Source organism: Myxocyprinus asiaticus, chromosome 15 (assembly GCF_019703515.2).
Source record: "Myxocyprinus asiaticus isolate MX2 ecotype Aquarium Trade chromosome 15, UBuf_Myxa_2, whole genome shotgun sequence".
Lineage (NCBI taxonomy): Eukaryota > Metazoa > Chordata > Actinopteri > Cypriniformes > Catostomidae > Myxocyprinus > Myxocyprinus asiaticus.
This window is the reverse complement of record NC_059358.1, coordinates 2435580-2456668: the sequence shown is the minus strand read 5'-3', so window position 1 is coordinate 2456668 and position 21089 is coordinate 2435580. Positions and strand designations below refer to the sequence as shown.

The 21089-nt window shown below is 40.2% G+C and overlaps 1 pseudogene; it reads left to right on the top strand.

Moving 5' to 3' along the window:
• The window catches only part of LOC127453361 (myomesin-3-like), an 82634-nt pseudogene that overhangs the window by 11888 nt on the left and 49657 nt on the right, over window positions 1-21089 (top strand).

Below are 21089 nucleotides of genomic sequence, written 5' to 3'. Positions count from 1 at the left end.
ACTCTTATGAGCCGGTTCTTTTTAATCTATAGTGCAAAATATACAACACGACCAGTGTAGTCTGATTACCTTACAAATGACTCTTATGAGCCGGTTTTTTTTAATCTACAGTGCGAAACAGAAAATGCGACCAGTGTAGTCCGATTACCTTACAAATGACTCTTATGAGCTGGATCTTTTGAATTTACAGTGCGAAGCAGAAAATGCGACCAGTGTAGTCTGATTACCTTACAAATGACTCTTATGAGCCGGATCTTTTGAATCTACAGTGCAAAATATACAACGCGACCAGTGTAGTCCGATTACCTTACAAATGACTCTTATGAGCCGGATCTTTTGAATCTACAGTGCAAAATATACAACGCGACCAGTGTAGTCCGATTACCTTACAAATGACTCTTATGAGCCGGATACTTTTGAATCTACAGTGCAAAATATACAACGTGACCAGTGTAGTCCGATTACCTTACAAATGACTCTTATGAGCCGGTTCTTTTGAATCTACAGTGCAAAATATACAACGCGACCAGTGTAGTCCGATTACCTTACAAATGACTCTTATGAGCCGGTTCTTTTTAATCTATAGTGCAAAATATACAACACGACCAGTGTAGTCCGATTACCTTACAAATGACTCTTATGAGCCGGTTCTTTTGAATCTACAGTGCAAAATATACAACACGACCAGTGTAGTCCGATTACCTTACAAATGAATCTTATGAGCCGGTTCTTTTGAATCTACAGTGCAAAATATACAACGCGACCAGTGTAGTCCGATTACCTTACAAATGACTCTTATGAGCCGGTTCTTTTTAATCTATAGTGCAAAATATACAACACGACCAGTGTAGTCCGATTACCTTACAAATGAATCTTATGAGCCGGTTCTTTTGAATCTACAGTGCAAAATATACAACGCGACCAGTGTAGTCCGATTACCTTACAAATGACTCTTATGAGCCGGTTCTTTTTAATCTATAGTGCAAAATATACAACACGACCAGTGTAGTCCGATTACCTTACAAATGACTCTTATGAGCTGGATCTTTTGAATTTACAGTGCGAAGCAGAAAATGCGACCAGTGTAGTCTGATTACCTTACAAATGACTCTTATGAGCTGGATCTTTTGAATTTACAGTGCGAAGCAGAAAATGCGACCAGTGTAGTCTGATTACCTTACAAATGACTCTTATGAGCCGGTTCTTTTTAATCTATAGTGCAAAATATACAACACGACCAGTGTAGTCCGATTACCTTACAAATGACTCTTATGAGCCGGATCTTTTGAATTTACAGTGCGAAGCAGAAAATGTGACCAGTGTAGTCTGATTACCTTACAAATGACTCTTATGAGCCGGATCTTTTGAATCTACAGTGCAAAATATACAACGCGACCAGTGTAGTCCGATTACCTTACAAATGACTCTTATGAGCCGGATCTTTTGAATCTACAGTGCAAAATATACAACGCGACCAGTGTAGTCCGATTACCTTACAAATGACTCTTATGAGCCAGATCTTTTGAATCTACAGTGCAAAATATACAACGCGACCAGTGTAGTCCGATTACCTTACAAATGACTCTTATGAGCCGGATCTTTTGAATCTACAGTGCAAAATATACAACGTGACCAGTGTAGTCCGATTACCTTACAAATGACTCTTATGAGCCGGTTCTTTTGAATCTACAGTGCAAAATATACAACACGACCAGTGTAGTCCGATTACCTTACAAATGACTCTTATGAGCCGGTTCTTTTTAATCTATAGTGCAAAATATACAACACGACCAGTGTAGTCCGATTACCTTACAAATGACTCTTATGAGCCGGTTCTTTTGAATCTACAGTGCAAAATATACAACACGGCCAGTGTAGTCCGATTACCTTACAAATGAATCTTATGAGCCGGTTCTTTTGAATCTACAGTGCAAAATATACAACGCGACCAGTGTAGTCCGATTACCTTACAAATGACTCTTATGAGCCGGTTCTTTTTAATCTATAGTGCAAAATATACAACACGACCAGTGTAGTCCGATTACCTTACAAATGAATCTTATGAGCCGGTTCTTTTGAATCTACAGTGCAAAATATACAACGCGACCAGTGTAGTCCGATTACCTTACAAATGACTCTTATGAGCCGGTTCTTTTTAATCTATAGTGCAAAATATACAACACGACCAGTGTAGTCCGATTACCTTACAAATGACTCTTATGAGCTGGATCTTTTGAATTTACAGTGCGAAGCAGAAAATGCGACCAGTGTAGTCTGATTACCTTACAAATGACTCTTATGAGCTGGATCTTTTGAATTTACAGTGCGAAGCAGAAAATGCGACCAGTGTAGTCTGATTACCTTACAAATGACTCTTATGAGCCGGTTCTTTTTAATCTATAGTGCAAAATATACAACACGACCAGTGTAGTCCGATTACCTTACAAATGACTCTTATGAGCCGGATCTTTTGAATCTACAGTGCAAAATAGACAACGCGACCAGTGTAGTCCGATTACCTTACAAATGACTCTTATGAGCCGGATCTTTTGAATCTACAGTGCAAAATATACAACGCGACCAGTGTAGTCCGATTACCTTACAAATGACTCTTATGAGCCGGATCTTTTGAATCTACAGTGCAAAATATACAACGCGACCAGTGTAGTCCGATTACCTTACAAATGACTCTTATGAGCCGGTTCTTTTGAATCTACAGTGCAAAATATACAACGCGACCAGTGTAGTCCGATTACCTTACAAATGACTCTTATGAGCCGGTTCTTTTGAATCTATAGTGCAAAATATACAACACGACCAGTGTAGTCCGATTACCTTACAAATGACTCTTATGAGCCGGTTCTTTTGAATCTACAGTGCAAAATATACAACACGACCAGTGTAGTCCGATTACCTTACAAATGAATCTTATGAGCCGGTTCTTTTGAATCTACAGTGCAAAATATACAACGCGACCAGTGTAGTCCGATTACCTTACAAATGACTCTTATGAGCCGGTTCTTTTGAATCTATAGTGCAAAATATACAACGCGACCAGTGTAGTCCGATTACCTTACAAATGACTCTTATGAGCCGGTTCTTTTGAATCTACAGTGCAAAATATACAACGCGACCAGTGTAGTCCGATTACCTTACAAATGACTCTTATGAGCCGGTTCTTTTGAATCTATAGTGCAAAATATACAACGCGACCAGTGTAGTCCGATTACCTTACAAATGACTCTTATGAGCCGGTTCTTTTGAATCTATAGTGCAAAGTAGACAACACGACCAGTGTAGTCCGATTACCTTACAAATGACTCTTATGAGCTGGATCTTTTGAATTTACAGTGCGAAGCAGAAAATGCGACCAGTGTAGTCTGATTACCTTACAAATGACTCTTATGAGCTGGTTCTTTTGAATTTACAGTGCGAAACAGACAATGCGACCAGTGTAGTCCGATTACCTTACAAATGACTCTTATGAGCCGGATCTTTTGAATCTACAGTGCGAAGCAGAAAATGCGACCAGTGTAGTCTGATTACCTTACAAATGACTCTTATGAGCCGGTTCTTTTTAATCTATAGTGCAAAATATACAACACGACCAGTGTAGTCCGATTACCTTACAAATGACTCTTATGAGCCGGATCTTTTGAATTTACAGTGCGAAGCAGAAAATGTGACCAGTGTAGTCTGATTACCTTACAAATGACTCTTATGAGCCGGATCTTTTGAATCTACAGTGCAAAATATACAACGCGACCAGTGTAGTCCGATTACCTTACAAATGACTCTTATGAGCCGGATCTTTTGAATCTACAGTGCAAAATATACAACGTGACCAGTGTAGTCCGATTACCTTACAAATGACTCTTATGAGCCGGTTCTTTTGAATCTACAGTGCAAAATATACAACACGACCAGTGTAGTCCGATTACCTTACAAATGACTCTTATGAGCCGGTTCTTTTTAATCTATAGTGCAAAATATACAACACGACCAGTGTAGTCCGATTACCTTACAAATGACTCTTATGAGCCGGATCTTTTGAATCTACAGTGCAAAATTTATGAGCCGGTACTTTTGAATCTACAGTGCAAAATATACAACACGACCAGTGTAGTCCGATTACCTTACAAATGAATCTTATGAGCCGGTTCTTTTGAATCTACAGTGCAAAATATACAACGCGACCAGTGTAGTCCGATTACCTTACAAATGACTCTTATGAGCCGGTTCTTTTTAATCTATAGTGCAAAATATACAACACGACCAGTGTAGTCCGATTACCTTACAAATGAATCTTATGAGCCGGTTCTTTTGAATCTACAGTGCAAAATATACAACACGACCAGTGTAGTCCGATTACCTTACAAATGAATCTTATGAGCCGGTTCTTTTGAATCTACAGTGCAAAATATACAACGCGACCAGTGTAGTCCGATTACCTTACAAATGACTCTTATGAGCCGGTTCTTTTTAATCTACAGTGCAAAATATACAACACGACCAGTGTAGTCCGATTACCTTACAAATGAATCTTATGAGCCGGTTCTTTTGAATCTACAGTGCAAAATATACAACGCGACCAGTGTAGTCCGATTACCTTACAAATGACTCTCATGAGCCGGTTCTTTTTAATCTATAGTGCAAAATATACAACACGACCAGTGTAGTCCGATTACCTTACAAATGACTCTTATGAGCTGGATCTTTTGAATTTACAGTGCGAAGCAGAAAATGCGACCAGTGTAGTCTGATTACCTTACAAATGACTCTTATGAGCTGGATCTTTTGAATTTACAGTGCGAAGCAGAAAATGCGACCAGTGTAGTCTGATTACCTTACAAATGACTCTTATGAGCCGGTTCTTTTTAATCTACAGTGCAAAATATACAACACGACCAGTGTAGTCCGATTACCTTACAAATGACTCTTATGAGCCGGATCTTTTGAATTTACAGTGCGAAGCAGAAAATGTGACCAGTGTAGTCTGATTACCTTACAAATGACTCTTATGAGCCGGATCTTTTGAATCTACAGTGCAAAATATACAACGCGACCAGTGTAGTCCGATTACCTTACAAATGACTCTTATGAGCCAGATCTTTTGAATCTACAGTGCAAAATATACAACGCGACCAGTGTAGTCCGATTACCTTACAAATGACTCTTATGAGCCGGATCTTTTGAATCTACAGTGCAAAATATACAACGTGACCAGTGTAGTCCGATTACCTTACAAATGACTCTTATGAGCCGGTTCTTTTGAATCTACAGTGCAAAATATACAACACGACCAGTGTAGTCCGATTACCTTACAAATGACTCTTATGAGCCGGTTCTTTTGAATCTATAGTGCAAAATATACAACACGACCAGTGTAGTCCGATTACCTTACAAATGACTCTTATGAGCCGGTTCTTTTGAATCTACAGTGCAAAATATACAACACGACCAGTGTAGTCCGATTACCTTACAAATGACTCTTATGAGCCGGTTCTTTTGAATCTATAGTGCAAAATATACAACGCGACCAGTGTAGTCCGATTACCTTACAAATGACTCTTATGAGCTGGATCTTTTGAATCTATAGTGCGAAACAGACAATGCGACCAGTGTAGTCCGATTACCTTACAAATGAATCTTATGAGCTGGATCTTTTGAATTTACAGTGCGAAGCAGAAAACGCGACCAGTGTAGTCTGATTACCTTACAAATGACTCTTATGAGCCGGTTCTTTTTAATCTATAGTGCAAAATATACAACACGACCAGTGTAGTCCGATTACCTTACAAATGACTCTTATGAGCCGGATCTTTTGAATTTACAGTGCGAAGCAGAAAATGCGACCAGTGTAGTCTGATTACCTTACAAATGACTCTTATGAGCCGGATCTTTTGAATCTACAGTGCAAAATATACAACGCGACCAGTGTAGTCCGATTACCTTACAAATGACTCTTATGAGCCGGTTCTTTTGAATCTACAGTGCAAAATATACAACACGACCAGTGTAGTCCGATTACCTTACAAATGACTCTTATGAGCCGGATCTTTTGAATCTACAGTGCAAAATATACAACGCGACCAGTGTAGTCCGATTACCTTACAAATGACTCTTATGAGCCGGATCTTTTGAATCTACAGTGCAAAATTTATGAGCCGGTACTTTTGAATCTACAGTGCAAAATATACAACACGACCAGTGTAGTCCGATTACCTTACAAATGAATCTTATGAGCCGGTTCTTTTGAATCTACAGTGCAAAATATACAACGCGACCAGTGTAGTCCGATTACCTTACAAATGACTCTTATGAGCCGGTTCTTTTTAATCTATAGTGCAAAATATACAACACGACCAGTGTAGTCCGATTACCTTACAAATGACTCTTATGAGCCGGTTCTTTTGAATCTACAGTGCAAAATATACAACACGACCAGTGTAGTCCGATTACCTTACAAATGAATCTTATGAGCCGGTTCTTTTGAATCTACAGTGCAAAATATACAACGCGACCAGTGTAGTCCGATTACCTTACAAATGACTCTTATGAGCCGGTTCTTTTTAATCTATAGTGCAAAATATACAACACGACCAGTGTAGTCCGATTACCTTACAAATGAATCTTATGAGCCGGTTCTTTTGAATCTACAGTGCAAAATATACAACGCGACCAGTGTAGTCCGATTACCTTACAAATGACTCTTATGAGCCGGTTCTTTTTAATCTATAGTGCAAAATATACAACACGACCAGTGTAGTCCGATTACCTTACAAATGACTCTTATGAGCTGGATCTTTTGAATTTACAGTGCGAAGCAGAAAATGCGACCAGTGTAGTCTGATTACCTTACAAATGACTCTTATGAGCTGGATCTTTTGAATTTACAGTGCGAAGCAGAAAATGCGACCAGTGTAGTCTGATTACCTTACAAATGACTCTTATGAGCCGGTTCTTTTTAATCTATAGTGCAAAATATACAACACGACCAGTGTAGTCCGATTACCTTACAAATGACTCTTATGAGCCAGATCTTTTGAATCTACAGTGCAAAATATACAACGCGACCAGTGTAGTCCGATTACCTTACAAATGACTCTTATGAGCCGGATCTTTTGAATCTACAGTGCAAAATATACAACGTGACCAGTGTAGTCCGATTACCTTACAAATGACTCTTATGAGCCGGATCTTTTGAATCTACAGTGCAAAATATACAACGTGACCAGTGTAGTCCGATTACCTTACAAATGACTCTTATGAGCCGGTTCTTTTGAATCTACAGTGCAAAATATACAACACGACCAGTGTAGTCCGATTACCTTACAAATGACTCTTATGAGCCGGTTCTTTTTAATCTATAGTGCAAAATATACAACACGACCAGTGTAGTCCGATTACCTTACAAATGACTCTTATGAGCCGGTTCTTTTGAATCTACAGTGCAAAATATACAACACGACCAGTGTAGTCCGATTACCTTACAAATGAATCTTATGAGCCGGTTCTTTTGAATCTACAGTGCAAAATATACAACGCGACCAGTGTAGTCCGATTACCTTACAAATGACTCTTATGAGCCTGTTCTTTTTAATCTATAGTGCAAAATATACAACACGACCAGTGTAGTCCGATTACCTTACAAATGAATCTTATGAGCCGGTTCTTTTGAATCTACAGTGCAAAATATACAACGCGACCAGTGTAGTCCGATTACCTTACAAATGACTCTTATGAGCCGGTTCTTTTTAATCTATAGTGCAAAATATACAACACGACCAGTGTAGTCCGATTACCTTACAAATGACTCTTATGAGCTGGATCTTTTGAATTTACAGTGCGAAGCAGAAAATGCGACCAGTGTAGTCTGATTACCTTACAAATGACTCTTATGAGCTGGATCTTTTGAATTTACAGTGCGAAGCAGAAAATGCGACCAGTGTAGTCTGATTACCTTACAAATGACTCTTATGAGCTGGTTCTTTTTAATCTATTGTGCAAAATATACAACACGACCAGTGTAGTCCGATTACCTTACAAATGACTCTTATGAGCCGGATCTTTTGAATCTATAGTGTGAAACAGAAAATGCGACCAGTGTAGTCCGATTACCTTACAAATGACTCTTATGAGCCGGTTCTTTTTAATCTATAGTGCAAAATATACAACACGACCAGTGTAGTCTGATTACCTTACAAATAACTCTTATGAGCCGGATCTTTTGAATCTACAGTGCGAAACAGAAAATGCGACCAGTGTAGTCCGATTACCTTACAAATGACTCTTATGAGCCGGTTCTTTTGAATCTACAGTGCAAAATATACAACGCGACCAGTGTAGTCCGATTACCTTACAAATGACTCTTATGAGCCGGTTCTTTTGACTCTACAGTGCAAAACATACAACGCGACCAGTGTAGTCCGATTACCTTACAAATGACTCTTATGAGCCGGTTCTTTTAATCTATATTGCAAAATATACAACGCGACCAGTGTAGTCCGATTACCTTACAAATGACTCTTATGAGCTGGATCTTTTTAATCTACAGTGCAAAATATACAACACGACCAGTGTAGTCCGATTACCTTACAAATGACTCTTATGAGCCGGTTCTTTTTAATCTATAGTGCAAAATATACAACACGACCAGTGTAGTCCGATTACCTTACAAATGACTCTTATGAGCCGGATCTTTTGAATCTATAGTGCGAAACAGAAAATGCGACCAGTGTAGTCCGATTACCTTACAAATGACTCTTATGAGCTGGATCTTTTTAATCTACAGTGCAAAATATACAACACGACCAGTGTAGTCCGATTACCTTACAAATGACTCTTATGAGCCGGTTCTTTTTAATCTACAGTGCAAAATATACAACACGACCAGTGTAGTCCGATTACCTTACAAATGACTCTTATGAGCCGGTTCTTTTTAATCTATAGTGCAAAATATACAACACGACCAGTGTAGTCTGATTACCTTACAAATAACTCTTATGAGCCGGATCTTTTGAATCTACAGTGCGAAACAGAAAATGTGACCAGTGTAGTCCGATTACCTTACAAATGACTCTTATGAGCCGGTTCTTTTGAATCTACAGTGCAAAATATACAACGCGACCAGTGTAGTCCGATTACCTTACAAATGACTCTTATGAGCCGGTTCTTTTTAATCTATAGTGCAAAATATACAACACGACCAGTGTAGTCCGATTACCTTACAAATGACTCTTATGAGCCGGTTCTTTTGAATCTACAGTGCAAAATATACAACACGGCCAGTGTAGTCCGATTACCTTACAAATGAATCTTATGAGCCGGTTCTTTTGAATCTACAGTGCAAAATATACAACGCGACCAGTGTAGTCCGATTACCTTACAAATGACTCTTATGAGCCGGTTCTTTTTAATCTATAGTGCAAAATATACAACACGACCAGTGTAGTCCGATTACCTTACAAATGAATCTTATGAGCCGGTTCTTTTGAATCTACAGTGCAAAATATACAACGCGACCAGTGTAGTCCGATTACCTTACAAATGACTCTTATGAGCCGGTTCTTTTTAATCTATAGTGCAAAATATACAACACGACCAGTGTAGTCCGATTACCTTACAAATGACTCTTATGAGCTGGATCTTTTGAATTTACAGTGCGAAGCAGAAAATGCGACCAGTGTAGTCTGATTACCTTACAAATGACTCTTATGAGCTGGATCTTTTGAATTTACAGTGCGAAGCAGAAAATGCGACCAGTGTAGTCTGATTACCTTACAAATGACTCTTATGAGCCGGTTCTTTTTAATCTATAGTGCAAAATATACAACACGACCAGTGTAGTCCGATTACCTTACAAATGACTCTTATGAGCCGGATCTTTTGAATTTACAGTGCGAAGCAGAAAATGTGACCAGTGTAGTCTGATTACCTTACAAATGACTCTTATGAGCCGGATCTTTTGAATCTACAGTGCAAAATATACAACGCGACCAGTGTAGTCCGATTACCTTACAAATGACTCTTATGAGCCAGATCTTTTGAATCTACAGTGCAAAATATACAACGCGACCAGTGTAGTCCGATTACCTTACAAATGACTCTTATGAGCCGGATCTTTTGAATCTACAGTGCAAAATATACAACGCGACCAGTGTAGTCCGATTACCTTACAAATGACTCTTATGAGCCAGATCTTTTGAATCTACAGTGCAAAATATACAACGCGACCAGTGTAGTCCGATTACCTTACAAATGACTCTTATGAGCCGGATCTTTTGAATCTACAGTGCAAAATATACAACGTGACCAGTGTAGTCCGATTACCTTACAAATGACTCTTATGAGCCGGTTCTTTTGAATCTACAGTGCAAAATATACAACACGACCAGTGTAGTCCGATTACCTTACAAATGACTCTTATGAGCCGGTTCTTTTTAATCTATAGTGCAAAATATACAACACGACCAGTGTAGTCCGATTACCTTACAAATGACTCTTATGAGCCGGTTCTTTTGAATCTACAGTGCAAAATATACAACACGACCAGTGTAGTCCGATTACCTTACAAATGAATCTTATGAGCCGGTTCTTTTGAATCTACAGTGCAAAATATACAACGCGACCAGTGTAGTCCGATTACCTTACAAATGACTCTTATGAGCCGGTTCTTTTTAATCTACAGTGCGAAACAGAAAATGCGACCAGTGTAGTCCGATTACCTTACAAATGACTCTTATGAGCCGGTTCTTTTGAATCTACAGTGCAAAATATACAACACGACCAGTGTAGTCCGATTACCTTACAAATGACTCTTATGAGCCGGTTCTTTTGAATCTACAGTGCAAAATATACAACACGACCAGTGTAGTCCGATTACCTTACAAATGACTCTTATGAGCTGGATCTTTTGAATTTACAGTGCGAAGCAGAAAATGTGACCAGTGTAGTCTGATTACCTTACAAATGACTCTTATGAGCTGGATCTTTTGAATCTACAGTGCAAAATATACAACACGACCAGTGTAGTCCGATTACCTTACAAATGACTCTTATGAGCCGGTTCTTTTTAATCTATAGTGCAAAATATACAACACGACCAGTGTAGTCCAATTACCTTACAAATGAGTCTTATGAGCCGGTTCTTTTTAATCTACAGTGTGAAACACACAACGCGACCAGTGTAGTCCGATTACCTTACAAATGACTCTTATGAGCTGGATCTTTTGAATTTACAGTGCGAAGCAGAAAATGCGACCAGTGTAGTCTGATTACCTTACAAATGACTCTTATGAGCCAGTTCTTTTGAATCTACAGTGCAAAACAGAAAATGCGACCAGTGTAGTCCGATTACCTTACAAATGACTCTTATGAGCCGGTTCTTTTTAATCTATAGTGCAAAATATACAACACGACCAGTGTAGTCCAATTACCTTACAAATGACTCTTATGAGCCGGTTCTTTTTAATCTACAGTGTGAAACACACAACGCGACCAGTGTAGTCCGATTACCTTACAAATGACTCTTATGAGCTGGATCTTTTGAATTTACAGTGCGAAGCAGAAAATGTGACCAGTGTAGTCTGATTACCTTACAAATGACTCTTATGAGCTGGATCTTTTGAATCTACAGTGCAAAATATACAACACGACCAGTGTAGTCCGATTACCTTACAAATGACTCTTATGAGCCGGTTCTTTTTAATCTATAGTGCAAAATATACAACACGACCAGTGTAGTCCAATTACCTTACAAATGACTCTTATGAGCCGGTTCTTTTTAATCTACAGTGTGAAACACACAACGCGACCAGTGTAGTCCGATTACCTTACAAATGACTCTTATGAGCTGGATCTTTTGAATTTACAGTGCGAAGCAGAAAATGCGACCAGTGTAGTCTGATTACCTTACAAATGACTCTTATGAGCCAGTTCTTTTGAATCTACAGTGCAAAATATACAACACGACCAGTGTAGTCCGATTACCTTACAAATGACTCTTATGAGCCAGATCTTTTGAATCTACAGTGCAAAACAGAAAATGCGACCAGTGTAGTCCGATTACCTTACAAATGACTCTTATGAGCCGGTTCTTTTGAATCTACAGTGCAAAATATACAACACGACCAGTGTAGTCCGATTACCTTACAAATGACTCTTATGAGCCGGTTCTTTTGAATCTACAGTGCAAAATATACAACACGACCAGTGTAGTCCGATTACCTTACAAATGACTCTTATGAGCTGGATCTTTTGAATTTACAGTGCGAAGCAGAAAATGTGACCAGTGTAGTCTGATTACCTTACAAATGACTCTTATGAGCTGGATCTTTTGAATCTACAGTGCAAAATATACAACACGACCAGTGTAGTCCGATTACCTTACAAATGACTCTTATGAGCCGGTTCTTTTTAATCTATAGTGCAAAATATACAACACGACCAGTGTAGTCCAATTACCTTACAAATGACTCTTATGAGCCGGTTCTTTTTAATCTACAGTGTGAAACACACAACGCGACCCGTGTAGTCCGATTACCTTACAAATGACTCTTATGAGCCGGTTCTTTTGACTCTACAGTGCAAAATATACAACGCGACCAGTGTAGTCTGATTACCTTACAAATGACTCTTATGAGCCGGTTCTTTTTAATCTACAGTGCGAAACAGAAAAAAAAATATATGAACAAATATTAAATTATTAATTTGTAAAGATCTGTATATAAAGCAAGCATACAAATAACAAAAACAAACAGCAAATGTGTGACTTTTACAGACCTTGGTGACTAATTAGCTGGACATTAATGAATAATTTGTAAATTTCAATAGTGTGTAAAGTGGTGAAAAATATTAATAATTAATTTCTGAAAACATTTGTACATGTAAACAACTGCATGAGCTTATGTATGAATAATTTATGAAAAATATTCATGAAATTTGAAAGCATTCACATGTGCACTGACAACTGATCTGTTAATAATTGTATAACATTTGTTAAAATCATATGTATATGTTAAAAAGTACAAGGCAATGCTTAACAGATCATTAGTTGATGTTTCAATTATTAGTAAACATTAACAAGCACATTTTTAAATATTTCAAAATATATTAACTAAGGACATGTTCAGCATTATAGTGTTGGTTAATGATTTATTAATGTAAGTTTTTATAAAGTGTTACCAACACATTTAAGGGTTGCAGAAATTATACATAATCTTTTGCCATGCTTGTATGTTGAGGGTAAGTGCATATCTAAATATGTTTTCAATTCAGTTCAGTTTTATTTGCATGGCACTTTGTAAAATGCATATTTTTCCCAAGCAGCTTTACAGAAAATATAAAAAAAACAAACACCGATAAATAACTTTTTGGGTCCACAGTATGATTAATGGCAAAGACTTTCTAATTCATTCTAGAGAAATTTCAAACACCCACATAAATATCAGAGTAATCCAGTTACCCATCATGCCTTATTGATCTGGTGTGGCGCCGAGCTGTGCAGAGTGAATGAAATACAACTTCGTGTCTGATCAGGATGCATCCTGTGGCAGTCCAGTCGTGTTGAGCTGCAGACAGGCCTGAGATCCGCCAGTCTCACTCTGAAGGGAGTGCACAAGGAACACGAGGGCCTGGTTTGGACTCAAGATGGTGCCGAGTATGGCTGCTGCGTTGCGAGCTCCGACACAACATTGTAGTGTTTTACAATTCTTATGTTTTTTTAATTGGATGTTGTCTGCCTTATTGTCTATGACAGACAAACACTTTTGGACATTGGTTCAGCAATTACACACCGTAAACCGGACTTCATATTCCTCAATGCCGACCCTCTGTTTACAAACACACCAGTGGAGCCCTTTGTCTGGGCTGCCCGGCCGTGGAAACGCAGGAGGAAAAGGGGAAACAGAGCCGGCGTTCTCATCGGACTAAGACATCGTGCAAATCGACCCCCGCTACCCAGTATTCTACTGGCAAATGTTCAGTCTCTGGATAACAAGCTCTGCGAGCTGAGAGCGCGGATCTCTTTCCAACGAGAGATGAGGGACTGCTGCATTATCTGCCTTATAGAAACTTGGATGTCTGCTGAGATTCCAGATTCAGCCATTGAACCCGCGGGGTTCTCCGTGCGCTGAGCGGACAGAGCGAAAGACCTTTCAGGTAAAAGCAGAGGTGGTGGTGTATGTTTTATGATCAACAAATCCTGGTGTGTTCAGAGGAACATACATTCTATCAAGTCTTTCTGCTCTCCTGATCTGGAATTTCTCATGCTTCTGTGTCGACCATTCTGGCTACCGAGAGAATTCACAGCGGTTATTATCACTGCTGTGTACATCCTGCCACAAGCCGACACAGACCGGGCACTCAAGGAACTGTATGGGATTATAAGCAAGCAGGAAATCGCGCACCCTGAGGCCACGTTCATTGTGACCGGGGACTTTATCAAAGCCAATTTTAAATCAATTGCTCCAAAATACCACCAACACATCAGTTTTAACATACGAGGGGACCGGGTTTTGGACCATTGCTACTCTCCCTTCCGGGATGGCTACAAATCCCTCCCCCGCCCACCATTTGGCAAATCGGACCACTCTTCCATTCAGCTTCTGCCCGCTTACAGGCAGAAACTGAAACAGGAAGCACCCACCCTCAGAACGATCCAGTGCTGGTCGGACCAATCAGACTCTACGCTACAAGACTGTTTTGATCACACGGACTGGGAGATGTTCCGGTCCGCCTCTGATGACGACATCGAGTTTTATGCTGATAGCGTAACGTGTTTCATCAGAAAGTGCATAGAGGACGTCATTCCGACCAGAACAATACGGATTAAAACCTTGGATTAATAGCGATGTTCACTTGGCACTTAATGCGCGGACCTCCACTTTTAATTCCGGGAACACGGAGGAGCATAAACAAGCCAGTTATGCCCTCCAAAAAACTATCAGAACAGCAAAACGTCAGTACAGGAACAAGATTGAAGGACAGTTTAACACCACCAACTCTAGAAGCATGTGGCAGGGAATTAACATCATCACGGACTTTAAAGGGAATAAAAACTCCGGCGTGAACACCGCTGCCTCTCTCCCGGATGAGCTAAATAGTTTTTATGCTCGTTTTGAGGGAAATAACACCACCCTCGCGGAGAGAGCTCTCGCGGCCAAAGCTACAGAGGTTAGTTCACTCTCCGTCTCTGTAGCGGATGTAACCCGATCCTTCCGATGGGTGAATATCTGCAAAGCCGCGGGTCCAGACAGCATTCCGGGCTGCGTCATCAGAGCGTGCGCTGGTGTTTTTATGGACATTTTCAACCTTTCCCTCTCTTTGTCTGTTGTCCCCACGTGCTTTAAAATGTCCACTATTGTGCCTGTTCCAAAGCAATCCAAAATAACTTGCTTAAATGACTGGTGTCCTGTTGCTCTGACCCCCATCATCAGCAAATGCTTTGAGAGACTAATCAGAGATTACATCTGCTCTGTGCTGCCTCCCTCACTAGACCCATTGCAGTTTGTTTACCACAACAACCGCTCCACTGATGATGCCATTGCATCTACAATACACACTGCTCTTTCCCACCTGGAAAAAAGAACACTTATGTGAGAATGTTGTTTGTAGACTACAGCTCAGCATTCAACACCATAGTGCCCTCCAAGCTTCATGAGAAACTCCGGGCTCTGGGCTTAAACAGCTCGCTGTGCAGCTGGATCCTGGACTTCCTGTCAAGCAGACGCCAGGTGGTTAGAATGGGCAGCAACATCTCCTCATCACTGACCCTCAATACTGGAGCCCCGCAGGGCTGTGTTCTCAGCCCACTCCTGTATTCCCTGTACACACATGACTGTGTGGCAACACACAGCTCCAATGCCATCGTTAAGTTTGCTGATGATACGACGGTGGTAGGTCTGATCACTGACAATGATGAAACTCTGACACACTGGTGTCAGGAGCAGAACCTCTCCCTCAACATCAGTAAGACAAAGGAGCTTGTGGTGGACTTCAGGAGAAGAGATAGAGAACACAGTCCCATCACCATCAACAGAGCACCAGTGGAGAGAGTCAGCAGCTTCAAGTTCCTGGGTGTCCACATCACTGAGGAACTCAAATGGTCCATCCACACTGAAGCCATTGTGAAGAAGGCTCATCAGCGCCTCTTCTTCCTGAGACAGCTGAGGAAGTTTGGAATGAACCGCCACATCCTCACATGGTTCTACACCTGCACTGTAGAGAGCATCCTGACTGGCTGCATCTCTGCCTGGTACAGCAATAGCACCACCCACAACCGCAAAGCACTGCAAAGGGTGGTGCGAACTGCCAGACACATCATGGGAGGTGAGCTTCTCTCCCTCCAGGACATATATACCAGGCGGTGTGTGAAAAAAGTTCGGAGGATCATCAGAGACTCCAGCCACCCGAGCCATGGGCTGCTCTCACTGCTACCATCAGGCAGGCGGTATCGCAGCATCAGGACCCGCACCAGCCGACTTCATGATAGCTTCTTCCCCCAAGCAATCAGACTTTTGAACTCTTGATCTCCCACAATCAAAATACATCAGCACTGCACTTTATTACTCTTACTCTTATATCTTACACCGGACTGTAATAAATTATATTATTATTATATTATATTCTCTCTTAAAAACACACTGGCAACTCACTATCAACCGACAGCCTGAATGTCAATACAGTACAATACAACCTACTGTACATTCTATATATACTATATATACTTTTTTATTGTATAATGTGTATTCTATATTGTGTGTATTGTATACTGTACATTGTATGTTATTATTTGTATATTGTGTTGTGTGTAATTATGTGTATATTAGATTTTAAATTGTGTTGTAAATCTGATGTTTATTGTAAATTGGTATATGTCTCATCACTGTCAAGACTACTATGTTGCTCGGAACTGCACCCAAGAATTTCACACACTATTGCACTTGTGTGACAATAAAAGTGATTTGATTTGATTTGATTTGTACACTGTCCGCCTGCGCACCTGGGATGGGACCATCGAGCACAGCACCTTCATCTATGTCAAAGGTCAGATGCTGCACAAAAATGATCATAAGTACATTCACTTAGAACATCACAAAACCAGGGCCCAAACTATGCCATTAAATTGCTATTTATTTAACAGATAAAATAATTATCCATCCATCTTCGACCACTTATCAGGGACCGGGTCGCGGTGGCAGCAGACTAAGCAAAGTAGCCCATATGTCCTTTTCCCTGGCCACATCCTCCAGCTCATCCTGGGGGATCCCGAGGCATTCCCAGGCCATCTGAGAGGTATAATCCTTCCAGCGTATTCTGGGTCTTCCCCTGGGCCTCCTCTCAGTTGGACATGCCCGAAACACCTCTGCAGGAAGGCGTCCAGGAGGCATCCTAATCAGATGCCCAAACCACCTCAACTGGCTCCTTTCAACACGGAGGAGCAGCGGTTCTACTCCGAGCCCCTCTCGGTTGTCAGAGCTTTGCACCCTATCCTGTAGAGTGAGCCCCGACACCCTACGAAGAAAGCTCATTTCAGCCATTTGTATTCACAATCTTATTCTTTCGGTCACTACCCAAAGCTCATGACCATAGTTGAGGGTTGGAACGTACACTGACTAGTAAATTGATAGCTTTGCTTTCAGGCTCAGCTCCTTCTTCACCACCACGGTCTGGTTCAGCAACCACATTACTGCAGATGCTGCACTGATCCGCCTGTCGATCTCACCCTCCAACTTTGCCTCACTTGTGAACAAGACCCTGAGATAATTGAACTCCTCCACTTGGGGCAGCTGCTCTCTCCCTACCTGAAGAGAGCAATCCATCCTTTTTTGGCAGAGAACCATGGCCTCAGATTTGGAGGTGCTGACCCTCATCTCAACTGCTTCACACTTGGCCGCAAACCTCCAAAGTGCATGCTGGAGTTCACAGCATGGTGATGCCAACAGGACCACATCATCTACAAATAGCAGGGATACAATCCTGAGGCCCCCAAACTGGACACACTCCACACCTCGGCTGCGCCTTGAGATCCTATCCATGAATATCACAGACAGGATCGGTGACAAGGGAAAGCCCTGTCAGAGTCCAGTGCCCACTGTGAACAAGCTTGACTTAATGCCAAGGATGCGGACACAGCTCTCACAATGGTTATACAGGGACTGAATGGCATGCACTAGCAGCCCCGGTACCCCATACTCTAGCAGCGTCCGCCACAGGACATCCTGGGGGACACGGTCGTATGTCTTCTCCAAGTCCACAAAACACATGTAAACTGGATGAGCAAACTCCCATGCCCCCTCTAGGACCTGCGTTAAGGTAAGGAGCTGATCCACTGTTCCACGACTGGGATGGAATCCGAAACATCAATCCGAGGTTCGACAATCGGCCGGAGTCTCCTCTCCAGCACCCTGGCATAAGCTTTCCCAGGTAGACTGAGAAGTTTGATCCCTTGGAACACACCCTCCCAGGACACTCCCAGGGTCATTGGGACACGCACATCCCTCCACCACGATGAGGAAGTGATACATGGGGGATATAATAATTAACACAACCAAAACTGAAGTAAACTTTAAATGAAAAGTAAAAGATTGATCTTGGGATTTTAAGAATCGATAATGGGTTTGTTCAAATTAAAATAGTTATTAATTGAAATATTTATTTTTTTGTCAAGCCCTAAAATATAAGCATTACAATTTTTCCTTGATATTAACCTGATGTATTTCAGATACATCAAGCATGATGCTAGCGATGGGTAGCGCTGCGTTTAAGGCATAGTGCTCTTAAAATTGGGCCTTATATCTCAAAAATATATATATATTCCTGATTTATTATTTAGTAAAATTACTTAATGGTTTCCTACTTGAAACTGTAATAATTGTTTAGCTGTTTGAAACAATATGTATTTAAGTGTAAGTGGTAGCTACTTTACATTATAACTGTTTGAAATGAGCTACATTCTCATACTGTATATTGTATTGTGCATGTATAAAAATATATAGAAATATACTAAAATAAATTGATTAGATGATGAGTCACTTTAATTGCATAATCTTCATTGAACCATTTACTTATTAAAAAGTCATAACATTTTTATTTACAATTTAATATGTTTAATTGACCCGACATCAAAGCTGAGTGTGACGAGGAGGAGGGCGTGGTATGAGGGTGTCTCTGTTTTTGGTGGAGTACTACGCCATTCGAGGGTGGATGAGAGGCATAGTGTTTCAAATCAATACATTTTCGACTAAAAAGAATGGTATTAGTGTGGACTAACATCACTTTTTAAGTTTTATTTGAAATAGCAGCTGTATCCCAAATTACACACTATACACTATGCCCTCGGCCATGTAGTGTGTGAATTCTTAAATTGTAGTATCATTTCAAATGAAACACAAACACTTATTTCACTACACGGAAGCATTCTCCATTTTTCAGAAAGTGACGTTTCAAATTCATGCAATGTCTCGGCGCTAGCTCTAGCGGGTTATCTAACCTCAGTCCAACACTTTATTGGGGCAAAGTCTAAAATCAGTTCCTGCATTTGCAGTTTGGGAATTCCGCCAGCAGATGGTATCAAGAAGCTAATGATCACTTTTTTTTTTTTTTGCTTGTAAATAATTTTTATTTTCTGTTTTATTATGAATATTTTTTATTTTTTTGTGATTAACATTTTTTTTAATTGATTCAAATATTAAACAAATAAAAGCAAAACACATACAAAGAGAATCAATACTTAACCCCCTCTATTACCCGAATCTCACCGGTTTATGACACAAATAGTGATAAAACTAGCAAAGTGCGCAAAGCTCGTCATTCACACATCCGCTCCTTGCATGGCGCCACACGACTCCCTCGCTATTGATCACTTTTAATATTAGTCATCATTTGTGTGTCAGTAGATCAATATGATTAATAATAATAATAATAAATATAGCTGCAAGCAGCAATGCGGATTCCTCCTCAAAACTGCAAATTATTTAAAAATTGACATGTAGAGACATGTACTTCGCACATGTACACAACATTTCAAAGCAATTGTAGCAATGGCTGATTTTGTAGCATTACCATTGGACAAGAGTATACTCGAATAATAGTAAAATATTTATAGTGGAAATGTTGAAATTAGCAAAGACCAGATTGTTAGCTTCTGTTAGGTCAGATTTGGCTCTAATTCCATCATCTTTTCACATATCAGTGTGAAAATTGGCAGAGTAGTACAGAGTCATGTCCTCTTGAAGCCTGTTATGTTTGAAAAACCATCCGTCAAAATGGCGTTCGATTTATGGACATAGAGGTATTGAGACAATGTGGACATTTACATAAATATGCACCGTTCAGCCATTTTGGATTATATTCCTTTTTACTAAATATCAAATTGAAAGACATGTATCCTTCACATAGATACCGAGTTTCAAGTCAATTGGAGCTATGGTTTAGGAGGAGTAGATTTTTGTAGGTTTTCCCAAATGTTCACAGTACAGGAAAATCCATCATGGCGGACTTTATGGATTCTTGAGGCTTTTTTGTTCCTCATGAGAAATGCGGCATGTATACCAGGTTTCAGAAATTTTGGACTTATGGGGTGGAAATGGCATCACTTTGAAACTGGAAAATTGGGGCGTGGCCTGTAGCACCACCTATAGGTTCACGTGGGCCATTTTTGGTGTGGTAGTTACTCGTGGCCTGTAGTATCAATGTGCCAAATTTCACTTTTTACCAAGGAGATCTTGAGTTATTGGCCAATTTAGAGCTAAAGGAATAAGAAGAAGAAGAATACTAACAAAAACAATAGGTTTCCTCCTACCGGAGGAATCCTAATAATAATAACATATGTGCTTTGCTCACACAGTTTCGCTTCCCACTTGCATTTAGACATAGTGCATGCTTGAACGAAAATATCAAAACTTCATGGCCATGCCCAATGACTTTGCATGTATCCCGTATCGTGTAGCGCTGCATTTAAGGCATAGCGCTCTTAAAATTGGGCCTTATATCTCAAGTATTGTACATATTCACAAAGCGTGGGTTGATGATAAAGCATTCAACTCACATTCGTAAGGTGCCGTTTTCACAGAAGCTTGGCTAGTTGC